This window comes from Eptatretus burgeri, chromosome 4, assembly GCF_056783735.1.
Source record: "Eptatretus burgeri isolate ZD-2024b chromosome 4, Ebu_testis_v1, whole genome shotgun sequence".
Lineage (NCBI taxonomy): Eukaryota > Metazoa > Chordata > Myxini > Myxiniformes > Myxinidae > Eptatretus > Eptatretus burgeri.
The window spans coordinates 3,430,472-3,443,732 of NC_140964.1; the positions used below are offsets into that span (position 1 = coordinate 3,430,472).

The 13,261-nt window shown below is 43.3% G+C and overlaps 1 long non-coding RNA gene across 4 annotated transcripts in view; it reads left to right on the forward strand.

Moving 5' to 3' along the window:
- Positions 1–734: 734 nt before the first annotated feature.
- Positions 735–13,261, forward strand: part of LOC147027353 (uncharacterized) — a 39,827-nt gene continuing 27,300 nt past the window's right edge. For 3 of the 4 annotated variants that reach the window (XR_015057004.1, XR_015057005.1, XR_015057006.1), the window contains exons 1-2: positions 735–859; positions 9,374–9,537. This is a non-coding gene — a long non-coding RNA (uncharacterized LOC147027353). Of the gene's footprint in view, positions 860–9,373; positions 9,538–9,770 lie in introns of all 4 variants that reach the window. The other variant, XR_015057003.1, reaches the window with a different exon arrangement.

The following is a 13,261-nucleotide window of genomic DNA, read 5'->3' on the forward strand; positions in this document are numbered from 1 at the left end:
TGTGAAACCCACTGAGATAAATCGAGAAATACAGATATGGACACACAGCCCTTTTACTTTCCATTGCACGTGGAATTCATGTAAAAGTTTCTGAAAGTTTGTCTGGAATGTAAAACTTTGTGTATGGCTGCGAAATTGAAAGGCTGCAAAAATATGGTGGTGGTGGTGGTAATTAATTAATTAATTAATTAATTAATAAATAAATAAATAAATAAATAAATAAATAAATAAATAAATAAATAAATAAATAAATATATTATATTATATTATATTATATGTTGCGGAGTTGTGGGGTGGGGGGGGTGAAAGTTGAGGGTGAAAGTATTTGTTGGGGATCTTCAATCTGCGTAATTCCTATCATTGACGTCATGTTTTTAACAACCGTTGGGCGTGGCTTTGGAATCCCCTCCCCCCCCCTCATCCTGGCTCATTGTGTGCGAGATAATATTATAAATTATATCATAAGCATTGTTATAAACAAAGATTCTGAGTAATCGCTGTAATCCTTTGACCGCTTCCTCGTACGTATTATGTTTATGGTGAAACGTGTTGAAACAGTGAATATAATGATATTCTCGATCTACGTCATCACCAAATCGGGAGACTGGTGGTGTAGTGGGCGGAGCCATGACAAATCTTCGGGTCGTCTCCGCCCATTCTCGGAAATCACTCACTCAACCAAAACGATTCACTTTTCGATTTGCCTGCTGCCCCGGAGGCTGAGTTAGAGGTATGTTTTACCGCAAGTTCGCGGTACGTTCCGCCCTGGGAGCATTTGTATCCTACGTGAAGTTAAAGTGAAATAGTAATATAAAAGGCCTTCGACCTCGATTTCGGACCTTATGTTACTCGACTGAGCGTGAGTGGAGGATTTAAACTTGATGTTTACTCAAAATGCAACATTATCCCATTTATATAAACATTTGTGACATCGGTTATGCTTGAAGTAATCGATTTTACCAGTATGATAGTTATAATAGTTATATATTTGTACATTGTGTTAACTAGTGATGTAATTTCTCTACTAGTACTTGGTTGGTGTTGTGAAGGTTGTTTTGGGATCACAATGGTTTGTTATTGATGTTCTTTGATGTCATTTTGCTCTTTTGTTAAAGAGTGCAACGTGTTTGTGGTGGTCGAGTTGGTTGTGTTGAGGTTGGTGTTGTTGCTCGTTGTGCTGAGGTTAGTGCAGGAGTTGGCAGTGCTATTGGCTGGAGAGTGGTGAGGTTGGTAGTGATGGTGTTTGCTGTACTGAAGTTGGTGGTGGTGGTTGCTGGAGGAGTCAGTGGTACTGAGTTTGGTTGTGGTGGTGGTTGTTGCTGTAGAAGTCTGCGGTACTGACTTTGGTTGTGGTGGTGGTTGCTGTAGGAGTTGGCGGTACTGAAGTTTGTTGTTTTTGCTGTACTGAGGTTGGTGTTGGTGGTTGTTGCTGTATGAGTTGGTGGTAGTGAGGTTTGTTGTGTTTGCTGTACTGAGGTTGGTTGTGGTGGTGGTACCGAGTTTGGTTGTGGTTGTTGCTGTAGGAGTCGGCGGTACTGAGTTTGGTTGTGGTGGTTGTTGCTGTAGGAGTCGGCGGTACTGAGTTTGGTTGTGGTGGTTGTTGCTGTAGGAGTTGGTGGTACTGAGGTTTGTTGTTTTTGCTGTACTGAGGTTTGTGTTGGTGGTGGTTGGTGGTACTGAGGTTTGTTGTGTTTGCTGTACTGAGGTTAGTGAAGGAGTTTGTGCTACTGAGTTTGGTTGTGGTGTTGGCTGTACAGAGTAGTGAGGCTTGTAGTAATGGTGTTTGCTGTACTGAGGTTGGTGGTGGTGGGGGTGTTATTTGCTATACTGAGGTTAGTGAAGGAGTTTGTGCTACTGAGTTTGGTTGTGGTGTTGGCTGTACAGAGTAGTGAGGCTTGTGGTAATGGTGTTTGCTGTACTGAGGTTGGTGGTGGTGGGGGTGTTATTTGCTATACTGAGGTTAGTGAAGGAGTTGGCGGTACTGAGTTTGGTTGTGGTGTTGGCTGTACAGAGTAGTGAGGCTTGTAGTAATGGTGTTTGCTGTACTGAGGTTGGTGGTGGTGGGGGTGTTATTTGCTATACTGAGGTTAGTGAAGGAGTTTGTGCTACTGAGTTTGGTTGTGGTGTTGGCCGTACAGAGTAGTGAGGCTTGTAGTAATGGTGTTTGCTGTACTGAGGTTGGTGGTGGTGGGGGTGTTATTTGCTTTACTGAGGTTAGTGAAGGAGTTTGTGCTACTGAGTTTGGTTGTGGTGTTGGCCGTACAGAGTAGTGAGGTTTGTAGTAATGGTGTTTGCTGTACTGAGGTTGGTGGTGGTGGGGGTGTTATTTGCTATACTGAGGTTAGTGAAGGAGTTGGCGGTACTGATTTTGGTTGTGGTGTTGGCTGTACAGAGTAGTGAGGCTTGTGGTAATGGTGTTTGCTGTACTGAGGTTGGTGGTGGTGGGGGTGTTATTTGCTATACTGAGGTTAGTGAAGGAGTTGGCGGTACTGAGTTTGGTTGTGGTGTTGGCTGTACAGAGTAGTGAGGCTTGTAGTAATGGTGTTTGCTGTACTGAGGTTGGTGGTGGTGGGGGTGTTATTTGCTATACTGAGGTTAGTGAAGGAGTTGGCGGTACTGAGTTTGGTTGTGGTGTTGGCCGTACAGAGTAGTGAGGCTTGTAGTAATGGTGTTTGCTGTACTGAGGTTGGTGGTGGTGTTATTTGCTATACTGAGGTTAGTGAAGGAGTTGGCGGTACTGAGTTTGGTTGTGGTGTTGGCTGTACAGAGTAGTGAGGCTTGTAGTGATGGTGTTTGCGGTCCTGAGGTTGCTTGTGGTAGTGCAAAGACAGCACCTGTCGAGTGTGGGATTGATTCCCGACCCAACTATAAACCAGTGGATTGGTGTTCACAGACCCGTTTCATCATCGAGTTGCACCGTCCCCTTGGATGAACGTTTAAGCAGGAGGATCCGGCTGCCTGTACCTGTTGTCTGTGCACGTTAAACATCCTACGACGTCTTTTGTGAAGACCAAGTGCGAGTTATCGCTGACTCCCTGAACAAGTCACACGTCTGGCATGACCTCGTTCCAGAAAGACTTGGGTCAAAAACATTTGTCCAGGTGGACCCCAGGAGAAAATTGGAATAATTTGAGTCTCCAAGAAGAGGAAGATTAAGACGATGAACACAAACATTGACCAATTGATTTTACCTCCCAATGGTTGTGCGTTCACAGCAGATGAACCTGCACAGATTACTTTTTTACTGCAACGATGAACAATTCCGATCTTTGAATTACCCCCACGTGGTTGTGCACTCGATCCAGGACTTCTGTACACCTCCACCTTTTACCTCCTTTCTTCCATTTTTGGAGCGACCTTCTGGAAACTTCCTCACTGGATTTCAAGCGGTTCAACCCTACCCTTCCTGACTGGATTCCAAGCAGTGGAGCACCAATCTCATGTCATCCATCTCATCCTACATTCTGACTCTTGATCATTTCTGTCCCCATGAACCTGACCGACCTCATCCCTTTTACTTGCAACTCACTTTCTCTCTCTTCCCCTTTCTCTGTCTTCCTGTTTTCTCTTCTCTTTCCCTCTCTCTTTCCCTCTCTCTTTCCCTCTCTCTTTCCCTCTCTCTTTCCCTCTCTCTTTCCCTCTCTCTTTCCCTCTCTCTTTCCCTCTCTCTTTCCCTCTCTCTTTCCCTCTCTCTTTCCCTCTCTCTTTCCCTCTCTCTTTCCCTCTCTCTTTCCCTCTCTCTTTCCCTCTCTCTTTCCCTCTCTCTTTCCCTCTCTCTTTCCCTCTCTCTTTCCCTCTCTCTTTCCCTCTCTCTTTCCCTCTCTCTTTCCCTCTCTCTTTCCCTCTCTCTTTCCCTCTCTCTTTCCCTCTCTCTTTCCCTCTCTCTTTCCCTCTCTCTTTCCCTCTCTCTTTCCCTCTCTCTTTCCCTCTCTCTTTCCCTCTCTTTCCCTCTCTCTTTCCCTCTCTCTTTCCCTTTCTCTTTCCCTCTCTCTTTCCCTCTCTCTTTCTCTTTCCCTTTCTCTTTCTCTTTCTCTTTCCCTCTCCCTTTCTCTTTCCCTCTCTCTTTCTCTTTCCCTCTCTCTCTCTCTTTCCCTCTCTCTTTCTCTTTCCCTCTCTCTTTCACTTTCCCTCTCTTTCTCTTTCCCTCTCTCTCTCTCTTTCCCTCTTTCTTTCTCTTTCCCTCTTTCTTTCTCTTTCCCTCTCTCTTTCTCTTTCCCTCTCTCTTTCTCTTTCCCTCTCTCTTTCTCTTTCTCTTTCCCTCTCTCTTTCTCTTTCTCTTTCCCTCTCTCTTTCTCTTTCTCTTTCCCTCTCTCTTTCTCTTTCTCTTTCCCTCTCTCTTTCTCTTTCTCTTTCCCTCTCTCTTTCTCTTTCCCTCTCCCTCTCTCTTTCTCTTTCCCTCTCCCTTTCTCTTTCTCTTTCCCTCTCCCTTTCTCTTTCCCTCTCTCTTTCTCTTTCTCTTTCCTCTCTCTTTCTCTTTCTCTTTCTCTTTCCCTCTCTCTTTCTCTTTCTCTTTCCCTCTCTCTTTCTCTTTCTCTTTCCCTCTCTCTTTCTCTTTCTCTTTCCCTCTCTCTTTCTCTTTCTCTTTCCCTCTCTCTTTCTCTTTCTCTTTCCCTCTCTCTTTCTCTTTCTCTTTCCCTCTCTCTTTCTCTTTCTCTTTCCCTCTCTCTTTCTCTTTCCCTCTCCCTTTCTCTTTCTCTTTCGCCCTCTCTTTCTCTTTCTCTTTCCCTCTCTCTTTCTCTTTCTCTTTCCCCCTCTCTTTCTCTTTCTCTCTCCCTCTCTCTTTCTCTTTCTCTTTCCCTCTCTCTTTCTCTTTCTCTTTCCCTCTCTCTTTCTCTTTCTCTTTCCCTCTCTCTTTCTCTTTCTCTTTCCCTCTCTCTTTCTCTTTCTCTTTCCCTCTCTCTTTCTCTTTCTCTTTCCCTCTCTCTTTCTCTTTCTCTTTCCCTCTCTCTTTCTCTTTCTCTTTCCCTCTCTCTTTCTCTTTCTCTCTCTTTCTCTTTCTCTTTCCCTCTCTCTTTCTCTTTCTCTTTCCCTCTCTCTTTCTCTTTCTCTTTCCCTCTCTCTTTCTCTTTCTCTTTCCCTCTCTCTTTCTCTTTCTCTTTCCCTCTCTCTTTCTCTTTCTCTTTCCCTCTCTCTTTCTCTTTCTCTTTCCCTCTCTCTTTCTCTTTCTCTTTCCCTCTCTCTTTCTCTTTCTCTTTCCCTCTCTCTTTCTCTTTCTCTTTCCCTCTCTCTTTCTCTTTCTCTTTCCCTCTCTCTTTCTCTTTCTCTTTCCCTCTCTCTTTCTCTTTCTCTTTCTCTTTCCCTCTCTCTTTCTCTTTCTCTTTCCCTCTCTTTCTCTTTCTCTTTCCCTCTCTCTTTCTCTTTCTCTTTCTCTTTCCCTCTCTCTTTCTCTTTCTCTTTCCCTCTCTCTTTCTCTTTCTCTTTCCCTCTCTCTTTCTCTTTCTCTTTCCCTCTCTCTTTCTCTTTCTCTTTCCCTCTCTCTTTCTCTTTCTCTTTCCGTCTCTCTTTCTCTTTCTCTTTCCCTCTCTCTTTCTGTTTCTCTTTCCCTCTCTCTTTCTCTTTCCCTCTCTCTTTCTCTTTCTCTTTCTCTTTCCCTCTCTCTTTCTCTTTCTCTTTCCCTCTCTCTTTCTCTTTCTCTTTCCCTCTCTCTTTCTCTTTCTCTTTCCCTCTCTCTTTCTCTTTCTCTTTCGCCCTCTCTTTCTCTTTCTGTTTCGCCCTCTCTTTCTCTTTCTCTTTCGCCCTCTCTTTCTCTTTCTCTTTCGCCCTCCTTTCTCTTTCTCTCCCCCTCCTCTCTCTTTCTCTCCCCCTCCTCTCTCTTTCTCTCCCCTCCTTTCTCTTTCTCTCCCCCTCCTTTCTCTTTCTCTTCCCCCTCCTCTCTCTTTCTCTTCCCCCTCCTCTCTCTTTCTCTCCCCCTCCTCTCTCTTTCTCTCCCCCCTCCTCTCTCTTTCTCTCCCCCTCCTCTCTCTTTCTCCCCCCTCCTCTCTCTCTTCTCTCCCCCTCCTCTCTCTTCTCTCCCCCTCCTCTCTCTTCTCTCCCCCCTCCTCTCTCTTCTCTCCCACCCCCTCCTCTCTCTTCTCTCCCACCCCCTCCTCTCTCTTCTCTCCCACCCCCTCCTCTCTCTTCTCTCCCACCCCTCCTCTCTCTTCTCTCCCACCCCTCCTCTCTCTTCTCTCCCACCCCTCCTCTCTCTTCTCTCCCACCCCCTCCTCTCTCTTCTCTCCCACCCCTCCTCTCTCTTCTCTCCCACCCCCTCCTCTCTCTTCTCTCCCACCCCCTCCTCTCTCTTTTCTCCCCCCCCTCTCCTCTCTCTCTCCTTGCTTGTTGTGTTCATCTGTGACCCCACTATCAATTTGTTGCCTTCCTACCCTACATCAGTGATTCTTGATCATTGAGAGATGGGGCCAAAAACGATATATAGCACAATATCTCAAAAAGTTGTGGAGTGATTCGGATGAAACTTGGTGGATAGTTTAGGAGTGCCACAAGGAAGAATTGATTCGATTTTGGTGAAGATCTGGATTCGAGAATTATTGAATTTTTTTTAAGTGATTCTTCACCATTGAGAGGGAAGGCCAAAAACTATGTAGTACTGTCGCATGATATTTCAAAAATGCATTGGGCCAAATATGTTCTCGTGGATCAGGCATTACGCGGTCAAGGTATGCGCTCTACCGAGTGCCTTTATAGTTTTTTTATTTGTAAAGAAATGATTGAATTTTTGATTAATGTACAGTATAATACATTTGCCTAGTGTCTATCATGGAATATAATTGAATGCTAAAAGAAAAGATGAATTGATTTGCCTTCTGCGTATCTCATTTGATCCTTCCCCATGTGTTTGGATTCTTCTGTCTGGACTGTTCTGTCCTCTCTGTGGGATGTTGTTTGGCTAAATGATATTATTGCCCCGTGTATGTGAAGGAAAAAGTGTGGTTAAGCAATTGGTTCACACTCTGTCTCTGTCTGTGTGTCTGTCTACAAACATGAGTTTATGATCAAGGACCAACCTAATTTAAAATGAATGTTGTATTTTGAACACAAATCGGAAAACAAACCTGTAGTTTCACAGTACTTCGGCTCAATCATGCATGCGCAGAGAGGAGTGAGATGATATTTTTCTCTGCCTGCTTGCCTGGCAGTCAAGCAAAATCGAAAATTATTCCAAACAGGAAACATGTTTTTACAGACGTCGTAAAGGATACAAACATTAGGCACGAACAACAAATGTAACGTGTTAGATAGGGTGGTGTAAAAGACACTGCGTCAACCACGGTAAACTTCCGGATTTTTTTTTTCTACAACCTTTGAACTCTTTATTTTATTTCAATTGAATTATACACTTGAACAATGGAGAAACACAAATTGCCTTCTTTGTACTTTCAAAAGTAGTACTTCGATAAAATATTCTGGCATTTTACATCACCATGTCCAATCAAATTTGCCACTTGCAGACCCTGCCCTCAAGTGGGGTAAGGTGATCTATAAACTCTCCAGCAATATCTGCCTGGATATACAGTCGTTGCCAAAAATATTGACATCCCTGCACTTTTTTGAAACGACTCACAATTTTCTCAAATTAAGTTCAAATTGCCAAAAGTATTTTGTCTCCACAATTCTTTATTTCACTGTTAATATTACAGAACCTTTGTTTTTGATTCAGAATTTAATATACCCTTTTAAATTAGAAAATAAAATGAAATGGCAATGACAATTATTGATTTTAATATTTGGTGTCACAGCCTTTGGACAAAATAACTGCAGTCAAGCTCTTCCGTAAGCCATAATGAGCTTCCTACACCTCTCCACTGGTAGTTTGTCCCACTCTTCTTGTGCAAACTGCTTCAGTTCTCCCAGATTTGAAGCGTGCCTTCTCCCAACTGCTGTTTTCATATCTCCTGACAGGTGCTCAATGGGATTTAGATCTGGACTCATTGCTGGCTACTTCAGAACAGTCCAGAGTTTTGTTTTGACCCATTCCTGGGTGCTTTTTGAAGTGTGTTTAGGATCAATGTCCTGCTGCAAGGCCCATGACCTTCGGAGACCCAGCTTTCTGACACCGGGTTGAACATTGTACTCCAAAATGCCTCCTTGGTAATCTCCTGATTTAATGATGCCATGCACATATTCAAGGCACCTAGTGCCAGAGGCAGCACAGCAACCCCAAAACATCACTGAACCTCCTCCATGTTTGACTGCAGGGAACGTGTTCTTTTCTTTGAAGGCTTCATTTTGTTTTCTGTAAACAGAGCTGATGTGCTTCACCAAAAAGCTCTAATTTGGTCTCGTCTGTCCACAGGACATTCTCCCAGAAGGAGTTGGGCTTGTTCAGGTGTGTTTTGGCAAACTCCAGTCAGGCTTTGTCATGTCTCTCTCTCTCAGCAGTGTGGTCCTCCTGGGTCTCCTACCATCGAACCCCCTTTCATCGAGTTGGTGACTGATTGTGCGAGTTGAATGTGTTTGGCAGTTGATCGAGGTGCTTTCTCCACCATTCGAACAATGCTTCGCTGCAATCTTCAATCAAGTTTTCTCTTGCGGCCACGTCCAGGGAGTTTGGCTGCAGTGCCATGGTCCTTAAACTTCCTGATAACATTGTGTACGGTGGACACGGGAACATCAAGGTCTCTGTAGATGGACTTGTCGTCTTGAGCTTGTCCATGCTTGGCTACATTGTTGTGTCTGACTTCATCAGACAATTCTGTGGTTTTCTTTCTTTTCTCCATGCTCATTGTGGGACACAGTGACACAAAACAGCAGAATGACTCTTTCTCTCTCTTCAAACTGGTTTCATGAGTATTTTTTTTTTTTAATGTTGCAGTCACCTGCAACTCACCACAGGTGAGTTCAATTCCAAAGTAAAGGAGATCACCTGCTTGAAATCCTAATTATTTTGAACAACTTCTAAAAGGTGCCAATAATATTGTCTGGGACATTTTTGGATTTCTGTGGAGTAAGCTCAGATTTAGTAATTTCTTTTCAGCTTTTTTTTTTGTTTGTTTTCTTCCACTGCAAACCAAAGAAATACATATGTGGAAACCAAAAGATGTTAAAAAAAACAACAATTTTCTGGAAGAAAAGATGCGTTATTTGAAAAAGGTGCAAGGGTGCCAATATCTTTAGCCACGACAGTATAGCGGGATTATCAAGCACGTTTTAATAACTTGTACATCCTCTATGCCCTGAACATGTGTTGCACTCCGATGGTGGCGTTCGTCGGTGTGCACAGCAGATGCTACCTAATAATTATTCCTCTTTGCCGTCACTTGTTTCAAAATGCGTTTGAGTTCTGAAAAGACTTTTCTCTCTCTAAATTGTTCTGTTACTTTACAGATAGCTTGAGCAACGTTTTACTGTTTGTACTTTGTACCCTTCGATGCAGCTTTACCATTTTTCCTTGGCCAAAGTGTGTTGTGGAAGCATGGCGCAATGGAACAGCCTCCAGCAGCTCGACACCAAGTACCTGAACCAGCTTGATCTCCTGTACAATGACTTCCCGATGGAGGTTCGGCAGTACCAAGCAGATTGGGTTGAAAACCAGGACTGGTATGTGAATTGTGGGTGCAGAGATGCTCTTTTTACTGTTTGTTCACCTTGGTGACTTGAGGCAAATATGTTTTCTTTGATTTGATAAAATTTATTTTGGCGTCTTGATAGTTCATTTGGTCACACGCTTAGCTACAAGCTATCTTTCTCAAATGTATATCTTTGAGCCAATTTTACTTTCGTATTGGTTCAGTGTAGTGTTGATCCATCCATCGGGACCATACTCTGTGCAGAGCGTTGGTGCTGCCGAAACAGTCCCCTTGCCTGTTGGGTACAATCCTGGATGGGTCGTCACTCCGACACAGGATACCAGCAAGCTGGCACTGATTTTGCCGACCTCGGAAGGATGACAGGCAGATTCAACCCCACCTGGTATTAATTCAACAGCCGAGGGGAATGTGAACTCAGGATCCTAGTATCCCAAGCCCACGACCTTAACCATTAAGCCAACAGCAGGCATATTGTGTTGTTCATCTCCTTAATGATCCTTCAGGTCTTTAGCAACCCTTCATGGCTCCATGATTGGTGAGCCGTGAATCTGATGGGAATTGTGTTTTGTTGGAAAGGTTAGCAATGAACTTAGGATTTAACAAACATGGTCAGACAAACTACACAAGGTATCACTAACTCCACCATTATTTTTGTAATAACATGGCAAGGTGGCCTTCATCATGGATTTTATATATAGACCAAAAAGTGCGGAGCGTGACGAAGCACCCAAACCCAATCTCACACGGATGTGACTGGAATCCTGTACATGTGCCGACCAAAGCGTCGCCTCCAACCCGGAGGCTTCAGCCTGGTCACTCATGTAAAAACGACAGATTGAAGGTCATCAAACGGAGTCGCCTATCCGGATTTCAGGCGTATTTGGCATCAGCAGGATGGCACACCATATAAATATTTAACCAAAGATGACTATAGTTGTCGTTTAAATGCTGTTAGCACCATCTGCCTGTGATGGTGAGCATTAGCTGCAGATTACGTCTCGTGGTAAATCCACATAATCTGCATAGAACAAATGTCTGTCTGTCACCCAGATGATCGTTCCCACCAGTGCACACCAAACCCCCCCCCCAAAAAAAAAACAAAGCAAATGCCATCGGGTGGAGATGTAGGCCAAAAAAGTGCAGAACATGACAAAGCGCCCCCACCCAATCTCAAACGTCGGCACATGTATGGGACTCATGTCGCGTCCGTTTTGGTATCCCCACCCAATCTCAAACAGCATCTCTTGATGTATCCAGAAGTTACCAGGTCGCCACATACGGACATTACACAACTGAAACATTCAGTGCATCTTCGTATAAATCACCATCTTGCCACAAACAGCACCATCTGGGCTTTTATATCTTAAATACGCTCAGTATAATCTGCCTGCAGAGAGGAAAGACATCATGTTCTGTGAGTTAAAGGATGGAAACGTTCAGCACATCTATTAGTGAAATTATCAGCAAGCTAATTACGGGCTAATTACACAATATCTATTATCAGCTTCCAAATCGTTTTGTTTTCGTGGTACGGTATGGTTAAGAGACTTTAAAATGCATTCTTCAAAAAATTGGAAACGGTACCTGGTGTTGTCATTGAAAAAAATATATTTATATAGCATCTTTAATGAAACTGTAATCGTGCATTCGTGGTTAAACATTTTAAACTTTAAAAACTTTCTCCTTTGAACCAGGAACTGCCGAGAACCGATAACGTTATCTCCCTTGTCCCCATTGTACCAATTCCTCGACTTTGGTGGTGTCGCCATTTGCGGGCTTTTTCATGAGCCGTCGCAAACCGATAACGCTATCCCCCTTATCCCCACTGTAACGATGACAAAACATTCGTGGATTCCACCCCAACGTTCGTGGATTTTTCAATGGTCGGGAAATCCCCAGAACATATCCCCCATTTCCCATTTAAACAATGCTCCCACCTTCGTGGTTTCAACATTTGCGGGGCTCTCCTGGAATGTATCCCCCTTGAATGTCAGGGTCCTGGTGTATAAAATGTAAAATGCCGTTTCGCAGAATAAAGTTGTTTTTGGTGATTTTTTTTTTCATTGGACACATGTACACGGCCTATGTTTATCTGTGACATTGTAATTAAAAAATCGTGCTTTTTATCATAAATTTGTGTCCAATACATTGTTCCTCATCTTTTCTTTTCTCCCTTACGAGCGAGCATTGGCCACAAAAACTACTTTGGTTGACTTTAATGATAGACTTCCTTCATTACTTGTAATATTATTCAAACAAAAGTGTATGTTTACACATTTGTGTATTCATATTGCATATGTTCCTTTTTCTGACGTGGTGCTCCCTGGCATGAGTTAAGCCAAATAAAAAATATACCAGTTGATTGGCCAGATTGTTTTTAGAAAGGAAGGAGGAGGCCCTATTTGTTATTTGTTATTTTTTTTTTTTCAAAATGACCGCCGGCTTTTAGTACATGACAAATTGTGTACCTGACACGCCAGTTGTTTTTTTTTTACCTCCCACCCTGGATACCCACCCCCCCCCAAAAAAAAAATGACGAGTCATGTATGAGATGTCAGTTTTCTATCCCCAAACAAATATGACATGGTCTATTTACCTGACACGTCATGTACACACTCACTAAGCCTATTATAAATGCAATCCACAGTTGAAAATAAATATATAATAAATGTTTGGTGATATACAAAAAAATAACTGCACACTTCGTATTAAAATGATTGGCTCTGCCACCTTTCTACATAGATCTATAGAGTAAACATTTAATACACAGATTTACATATGTGGTGTGTGGACTCTCCAGCGTGCACTGGTCCAACTCTGTAGAAGCTTGGTAGAAGTTATAAATGTGAAGACTCTTTTCCCCAGACAAGCATGAAGAGAGTCAGAGGATTTCCGAATATGCGGTTTATTAAAAAAAAAAGCACATGCATGCATACATGCAGAGATAATGTGACAACTCAACCAGTACAGTGGAGAGCAATCCAACCACACCGAAATTCTACATTCCAAAAACCCTCCTATATACAATCTATCTCTGGTCACAATCTATCTCCGGTTGGTTTGACAAGAGCCCCGGGTGTGCATTCAAAAATGTGCCAAGGGGTTCTTTTTTCTCCCCCAGGGGAGGTTGAAACGGTCAAACAACATATCTTTGGGCTCTGCAGTTTCTCTTCAGCAATCCCCCCCCCCCCCCCACAATCTAGGCTTTTTATCATTGCCTGATGTTGAAACTAAAAGCAAAGCCCTTTTAGTTCACAGGACTGGAATGCGTGGGTTGACCAAGACAAAGTGTAGCACTATCTCTTAAGGACATATGTTGGGCAAGCTTGTGGAAGCAGTACAACAAAAAATTATAAAGACTTTAAAATACATTTCAAAGTATACAAGAAAATTGGTTCGAATCCTGACATCTAACTACGATATACGTATTGACTATGGATCAAATGTGGCCATTAATAACACTCCTCACATTCCCTCCCTGGTCACATTTGACCATTCTTCACCATCTCCCTGGCTCACCGAACAGGTGGGCCTTCATTTGGCGGCTGCGTTGGCCATCCGTAGGCCCCTGCTCCCCCCAGAAGGGATTTACGAATGCCGTGAACCGCTACTGACAACCACCAAATGAGAAGTCCCCGACTGCTGGTGGCCCGGGCCAGTACCTGCCACACTTATCCTTTACTACTGCTCCATTTATCACCTCAAATTTCGTTACACAAAATTTCTCATTTTCA